At 45.3% G+C, this 8177-nt stretch overlaps 1 protein-coding gene across 1 annotated transcript in view; it reads right to left on the bottom strand.

The window, feature by feature from the left end:
* Window positions 1-8150: 8150 nt before the first annotated feature.
* The window catches only part of LOC135561975 (WD repeat-containing protein 19-like), a 101597-nt gene continuing 101570 nt past the window's right edge, over window positions 8151-8177 (bottom strand). Inside the window, exon 25 of the mRNA XM_065004508.1 lies at window positions 8151-8177. This exon is cut by the window's right edge and continues 774 nt beyond it. The gene's annotated coding sequence lies outside the window, so the exon portion shown is untranslated.

Here is an 8177-nt window from a genome sequence, read left to right as displayed (position 1 = left end):
AGAAACATGGAGGAGGAGGAGGTCTACAGCTGTCTATATCAACAGTTTGACAGGTGGTAGAGAAACATGGAGGAGGAGGACGCTCACAGCTGTCTATATCAACAGTTTAACAGGTGGTAGAGAAACATGGAGGACGTCTACAGCTGTCTATATCAACAGTTTAACAGATGGTAGAGAAACATGGAGGAGGAGGAGGTCTACAGCTGTCTATATCAACAGTTTAACAGGTGGTAGAGAAACATGGAGGAGGAGGATGTCTACAGCTGTCTATAGCAACAGTTTAACAGGTGGAAGAGAAACATGGAGGAGGACGACGTCTACAGCTGTCTATATCAACAGTTTGACAGGTGGTAGAGAAACATGGAGGAGGAGGACGTCTACAGCTGTCTATATCAACAGTTCGACAGGTGGTAGAGAAACATGGAGGACGTCCTACAGCTGTCTATATCAACAGTTTAACAGGTGGTAGAGAAACATGGAGGAGGAGGTGGACGTCTACAGCTGTCTATATCAACAGTTTAACAGGTGGAAGAGAAACATGGAGGAGGAGGACGCCTACAGCTGTCTACCAACAGTTTAACAGGTGGAAGAGAAACATGGAGGAGGAGGACGCCTACAGCTGTCTATATCAACAGTTTAACAGGTGGTAGAGAAACATGGAGGAGGAGGACATGTACAGCTGTCTATATCAACAGTTCCACAGGTGGTAGAGAAACATGGAGGAAGAGGACGTCTACAGCTGTCTATATCAACAGTTTAACAGGTGGTAGAGAAACATGGAGGAGGACGCTCTACAGCTGTCTATATCAACAGTTTAACAGGTGGTAGAGAAACATGGAGGAGGAGGACGTCTACAGCTGTCTATATCAACAGTTTAACAGGTGGTAGAGAAACATGGAGGAGGAGGATGTCTACAGCTGTCTATATCAACAGTTTGACAGGTGGTAGAGAAACATGGAGGAGGAGGACGTCTACAGCTGTCTATATCAACAGTTTAACAGGTGGAAGAGAAACATGGAGGAGGAGGACGCCTACAGCTGTCTATATCAACAGTTTGACAGGTGGTAGAGAAACATGGAGGAGGAGGACGCTCACAGCTGGGTTCATATCAACAGTTTAACAGGGTGGTAGAGAAACATGGAGGAGGAGGAGGTCTACAGCTGTCTATATCAACAGTTTAACAGGTGGTAGAGAAACATGGAGGAGGAAAGCAGGAGGAGGAGGTCTACAGCTGTCTATATCAACAGTTTAACAGGTGGTAGAGAAACATGGAGGAGGAGGACGCTACAGCTGTCTATATCAACAGTTTAACAGGTGGTAGAGAAACATGGAGGAGGATGTCTACAGCTGTCTATATCAACAGTTTAACAGGTGGTAGAGAAACATGGAGGAGGAGGATGTCTACAGCTGTCTATATCAACAGTTTAACAGGTGGTAGAGAAACATGGAGGAGGAGGAGGTCTACAGCTGTCTATATCAACAGTTTAACAGGTGGAGAAAACATGGAGGAGGGAGGGGTTGTCTATATCAACAGTTTAACAGTAAGAGAAACAAGCTGTCTATATCAACAGTTTAACAGGTGGTAGAAACATGGAGGAGAGGATGTGTACAGCTGTCTATATCAACAGTCAAGGTCATGGAGGAAGAGGACGTGTACAGCTGTCTATATCAACAGTTTAACAGGTGGTAGAGAAACATGGAGGAGGAGGAGGAGGTGGTACAGCTGTCTATATCAACAGTTTAACAGGTGGAAGAGAAACATGGAGGAGGAGGAAGTGTACAGCTGTCTATATCAACAGTTTAACAGGTGGTAGAGAAACATGGAGGAGGAGGAGTCTACAGCTGTCTATCAACAGTTTAACAGGTGGAAGAGAAACATGGAGGAGGAGGAGGACGTCTACAGCTGTCTATATCAACAGTTTAACAGGTGGTAGAGAAACATGGAGGAGGAGGACATTTAACAGGTGGTAGAGAAACATGGATAGGAACAGTTTAACAGGTGGTAGAGAAACATGGAGGAGGACGTCTATGTCTATATCAACAGTTTAACAGGTGGTAGAGAAACATGGAGGAGGAGGAGGACGCCAACTGTCTATGTCAACAGTTTAACAGGTGGAAGAGAAACATGGAGGAGGAGGAGTCTACAGCTGTCTATCAACAGTTTAACATGAAGGAGGAGGAGGACTGGTAGAGAAACATGGAGGAGGAGGAGGTCTACAACTGTCTATATCAACAGTTTAACAGGTGGTAGAGAAACATGGAGGAGGAGGACGTCTACAGCTGTCTATATCAACAGTTTAACAGGTGGTAGAGAAACATGGAGGAGGAGGACGCCTACAGCTGTCTATATCAAGAGTTTAACAGGTGGTAGAGAAACATGGAGGAGGAGGACGTCGCTGTCTATATCAACAGTTTAACAGGTGGTAGAGAAACTGTCTATCAACAGTTTAACAGGTGGTAGAGAAACATGGAGGAGGAGGAGGTCTACAGCTGTCTATATCAACAGTTTGACAGGTGGTAGAGAAACATGGAGGAGGAGGACGTCTACAGCTGTCTATATCAACAGTTTAACAGGTGGTAGAGAAACATGGAGGACGCCTACAGCTGTCTATATCAACAGTTTAACAGATGGTAGAGAAACATGGAGGAGGAGAGGTCTACAGCTGTCTATATCAACAGTTTAACAGGTGGTAGAGAAACATGGAGGAGGAGGATGTCTACAGCTGTCTATAGCAACAGTTTAACAGGTGGAAGAGAAACATGGAGGAGGACGACGTACAGCTGTCTATATCAACAGTTTAACAGGTGGTCTGGATACAGCTCAAACAGTTTGACAGGTGGTAGAGAAACATGGAGGAAGTCTACAGCTGGAACAGGTGGTAGAGAAACATGGAGGAGGAGGAGGGACGTCTACAGCTGTCTATATCAACAGTTTAACAGGTGGTAGAGAAACATGGAGGAGGAGGACGTCTAACAGCTGTCTATAACAGTCATGGAGGAGGAGGAGGACAGTTTAACAGGTGGTAGAGAAACATGGAGGAGGAGGCTGGACAGGTGGTAGAGAAACATGGGAGGAAGAGGACTACAGCTGTCTATATCAACAGTTTAACAGGTGGTAGAGAAACATGGAGGAGGACGTCTACAGCTGTCTATATCAACAGTTTAACAGGTGGTAGAGAAACATGGAGGAGGAGGAGGTCTACAGCTGTCTATATCAACAGTTTAACAGGTGGTAGAGAAACATGGAGGAGGAGGATGTCTACAGCTGTCTATAGCAACAGTTTAACAGGTGGAAGAGAAACATGGAGGAGGAGGACGCTACAGCTGTCTATATCAACAGTTTGACAGGTGGTAGAGAAACATGGAGGAGGAGGACGTCTACAGCTGTCTATATCAACAGTTTAACAGGTGGTAGAGAAACATGGAGGAGGAGGACGTCTACAGCTGTCTATATCAACAGTTTAACAGGTGGTAGAGAAACATGGAGGAGGAGGGCGCTGTCTACAACAGTTTAACAGGTGGTAGAGAAACATGCTGTCTATATCAACAGTTTAACAGGTGGTAGAGAAACATGGAGGAGGAGGACGTCTACAGCTGTCTATATCAACAGTTTAACAGGTGGTAGAGAAACATGGAGGAGGAGGACGTCTACAGCTGTCTATATCAACAGTTTAACAGGTGGTAGAGAAACATGGAGGAGGAGGACGTCTACAGCTGTCTATATCAACAGTTTAACAGGTGGTAGAGAAACATGGAGGAGGAGGACGTCTACAGCTGTCTATATCAACAGTTTAACAGGTGGTAGAGAAACATGGAGGAGGAGGACGTCTACAGCTGTCTATATCAACAGTTTAACAGGTGGTAGAGAAACATGGAGGAGGAGGTGGACGTCTACAGCTGTCTATATCAACAGTTTAACAGGTGGTAGAGAAACATGGAGGAGGAGGACGTCTACAGCTGTCTATCAACAGTTTAACAGGTGGAAGAGAAACATGGAGGAGGAGGACGTCTACAGCTGTCTATATCAACAGTTTAACAGGTGGTAGAGAAACATGGAGGAGGAGGACGTGTACAGCTGTCTATATCAACAGTTTAACAGGTGGTAGAGAAACATGGAGGAGGAGGAACAGCTGGAGGTGGTAGAGAAACATGGAGGAGGAGGTGTCTACAGCTGTCTATATCAACAGTTTAACAGGTGGTAGAGAAACATGGAGGAGGAGGACGTCTACAGCTGTCTATATCAACAGTTTAACAGGTGGTAGAGAAACATGGAGGAGGAGGACGTCTACAGCTGTCTATCAACAGTTTAACAGGTGGTAGAGAAACATGGAGGAGGAGGAGGACGTCTACAGCTGTCTATATCAACAGTTTAACAGGTGGTAGAGAAACATGGAGGAGGAGGACGTCTACAGCTGTCTATATCAACAGTTTAACAGGTGGAAGAGAAACATGGAGGAGGAGGACGTCTACAGCTGTCTATATCAACAGTTTGACAGGTGGTAGAGAAACATGGAGGAGGAGGACGTCTACAGCTGTCTATATCAACAGTTTAACAGGTGGTAGAGAAACATGGAGGAGGAGGAGGACGTCTACAGCTGTCTATATCAACAGTTTAACAGGTGGTAGAGAAATGGAGAGAGGAGGACATGTCTATATCAACAGTTTAACAGGTGGTAGAGAAACATGGAGGAGGAGGTCTCTACAGCTGTCTATATCAACAGTTTAACAGGTGGTAGAGAAACATGGAGGAGGAGGAGGACGTCTACAGCTGTCTATATCAACAGTTTAACAGGTGGTAGAGAAACATGGAGGAGGAGGACGTGTACAGCTGTCTATATCAACAGTTTAACAGGTGGAAGAGAAACATGGAGGAGGAGGAGGTCTACAGCTGTCTATATCAACAGTTTAACAGGTGGTAGAGAAACATGGAGGAGGAGGACGTCTACAGCTGTCTATATCAACAGTTTAACAGGTGGTAGAGAAACATGGAGGAGGAGGACGTCTACAGCTGTCTATATCAACAGTTTAACAGGTGGAAGAGAAACATGGAGGAGGAGGACGCGTCTACAGCTGTCTATATCAACAGTTTGACAGGTGGTAGAGAAACATGGAGGAGGAGGACGTCTACAGCTGTCTATATCAACAGTTTAACAGGTGGTAGAGAAACATGGAGGAGGAGGACGTCTACAGCTGTCTATATCAACAGTTTAACAGGTGGTAGAGAAACATGGAGGAGGAGGACGTGTACAGCTGTCTATATCAACAGTTTAACAGGTGGTAGAGAAACATGGAGGAAGAGGACGTCTACAGCTGTCTATATCAACAGTTTAACAGGTGGTAGAGAAACATGGAGGAGGACGTCTACAGCTGTCTATATCAACAGTTTAACAGGTGGTAGAGAAACATGGAGGAGGAGGACGTCTACAGCTGTCTATATCAACAGTTTAACAGGTGGTAGAGAAACATGGAGAGGAGGAGGACGTCTACAGCTGTCTATATCAACAGTTTAACAGGTGGTAGAGAAACATGGAGGAGGAGGACGTCTACAGCTGTCTATATCAACAGTTTAACAGGTGGTAGAGAAACATGGAGGAGGAGGACGTCTACAGCTGTCTATATCAACAGTTTAACAGGTGGTAGAGAAACATGGAGGAGGAGGACGTCTACAGCTGTCTATATCAACAGTTTAACAGGTGGTAGAGAAACATGGAGGAGGAGGAGGACGTCTACAGCTGTCTATGTCAACAGTTTAACAGGTGGTAGAGAAACATGGAGGAGGAGGATGTCTACAGCTGTCTATCAACAGTTTAACAGGTGGTAGAGAAACATGGAGGAGGAGGAGGTCTACAGCTGTCTATATCAACAGTTTGACAGGTGGTAGAGAAACATGGAGGAGGAGGACGTCTACAGCTGTCTATATCAACAGTTTAACAGGTGGTAGAGAAACATGGAGGACGTCTACAGCTGTCTATATCAACAGTTTAACAGATGGTAGAGAAACATGGAGGAGGAGGAGGTCTACAGCTGTCTATATCAACAGTTTAACAGGTGGTAGAGAAACATGGAGGAGGAGGATGTCTACAGCTGTCTATAGCAACAGTTTAACAGGTGGAAGAGAAACATGGAGGAGGACGACGTCTACAGCTGTCTATATCAACAGTTTGACAGGTGGTAGAGAAACATGGAGGAGGAGGACGTCTACAGCTGTCTATATCAACAGTTCGACAGGTGGTAGAGAAACATGGAGGACGTCTACAGCTGTCTATATCAACAGTTTAACAGGTGGTAGAGAAACATGGAGGAGGAGGTGGACGTCTACAGCTGTCTATATCAACAGTTTAACAGGTGGTAGAGAAACATGGAGGAGGACGTCTACAGCTGTCTATATCAACAGTTTAACAGGTGGTAGAGAAACATGGAGGAGAAACATGTTTAACAGGTGGTAGAGAAACATGGAGGAGGAGGACGTCTACAGCTGTCTATATCAACAGTTCCACAGGTGGTAGAGAAACATGGAGGAAGAGGACGTCTACAGCTGTCTATATCAACAGTTTAACAGGTGGTAGAGAAACATGGAGGAGGAGGAGAACGTCTACAGCTGTCTATATCAACAGTTTAACAGGTGGTAGAGAAACATGGAGGAGGAGGAGGTCTACAGCTGTCTATATCAACAGTTTAACAGGTGGTAGAGAAACATGGAGGAGGAGGATGTCTACAGCTGTCTATAGCAACAGTTTAACAGGTGGAAGAGAAACATGGAGGAGGAGGACGTCTACAGCTGTCTATATCAACAGTTTGACAGGTGGTAGAGAAACATGGAGGAGGAGGACGTCTACAGCTGTCTATATCAACAGTTTAACAGGTGGTAGAGAAACATGGAGGAGGAGGTGGACGTCTACAGCTGTCTATATCAACAGTTTAACAGGTGGTAGAGAAACATGGAGGAGGACGTCTACAGCTGTCTATATCAACAGTTTAACAGGTGGTAGAGAAACATGGAGGAGGAGGACGTCTACAGCTGTCTATATCAACAGTTTAACAGGTGGTAGAGAAACATGGAGGAGGAGGACGTCTACAGCTGTCTATATCAACAGTTTAACAGGTGGTAGAGAAACATGGAGGAGGAGGATGTCTACAGCTGTCTATAGCAACAGTTTAACAGGTGGAAGAGAAACATGGAGGAGGAGGACGTCTACAGCTGTCTATATCAACAGTTTGACAGGTGGTAGAGAAACATGGAGGAGGAGGACGTCTACAGCTGTCTATCAACAGTTTAACAGGTGGTAGAGAAACATGGAGGAGGAGGAGGACGTCTACAGCTGTCTATATCAACAGTTTAACAGGTGGTAGAGAAACATGGAGGAGGAGAACGTCTACAGCTGTCTATCAACAGTTTAACAGGTGGAAGAGAAACATGGAGGAGGAGGACGTCTACAGCTGTCTATATCAACAGTTTAACAGGTGGTAGAGAAACATGGAGGAGGAGGATGTGTACAGCTGTCTATATCAACAGTTCGACAGGTGGTAGAGAAACATGGAGGAAGAGGACGTCTACAGCTGTCTATATCAACAGTTTAACAGGTGGTAGAGAAACATGGAGGAGGAGGACGTCTACAGCTGTCTATATCAACAGTTTAACAGGTGGTAGAGAAACATGGAGGAGGAGGACGTCTACAGCTGTCTATCAACAGTTTAACAGGTGGTAGAGAAACATGGAGGAGGAGGACGTCTACAGCTGTCTATATCAACAGTTTAACAGGTGGTAGAGAAACATGGAGGAGGAGGACGTCTACAGCTGTCTATCAACAGTTTAACAGGTGGAAGAGAAACATGGAGGAGGAGGACGTCTACAGCTGTCTATATCAACAGTTTAACAGGTGGTAGAGAAACATGGAGGAGGAGGACGTGTACAGCTGTCTATATCAACAGTTCGACAGGTGGTAGAGAAACATGGAGGAAGAGGACGTCTACAGCTGTCTATATCAACAGTTTAACAGGTGGTAGAGAAACATGGAGGAGGACGTCTACAGCTGTCTATATCAACAGTTTGACAGGTGGTAGAGAAACATGGAGGAGGAGGAGGACGTCTACAGCTGTCTATATGAACAGTTTAACAAGTGGTAGAGAAACATGGAGGAGAGGAACAGCTGTCTATATCAACAGTTTAACAGGTGGTA

Source organism: Oncorhynchus nerka, linkage group LG18, assembly GCF_034236695.1.
Source record: "Oncorhynchus nerka isolate Pitt River linkage group LG18, Oner_Uvic_2.0, whole genome shotgun sequence".
NCBI classification, from domain to species: domain Eukaryota; kingdom Metazoa; phylum Chordata; class Actinopteri; order Salmoniformes; family Salmonidae; genus Oncorhynchus; species Oncorhynchus nerka.
The sequence above is the reverse complement of the archived record's forward strand: the minus strand, read 5'-3'. Positions and strand labels throughout refer to the sequence as shown.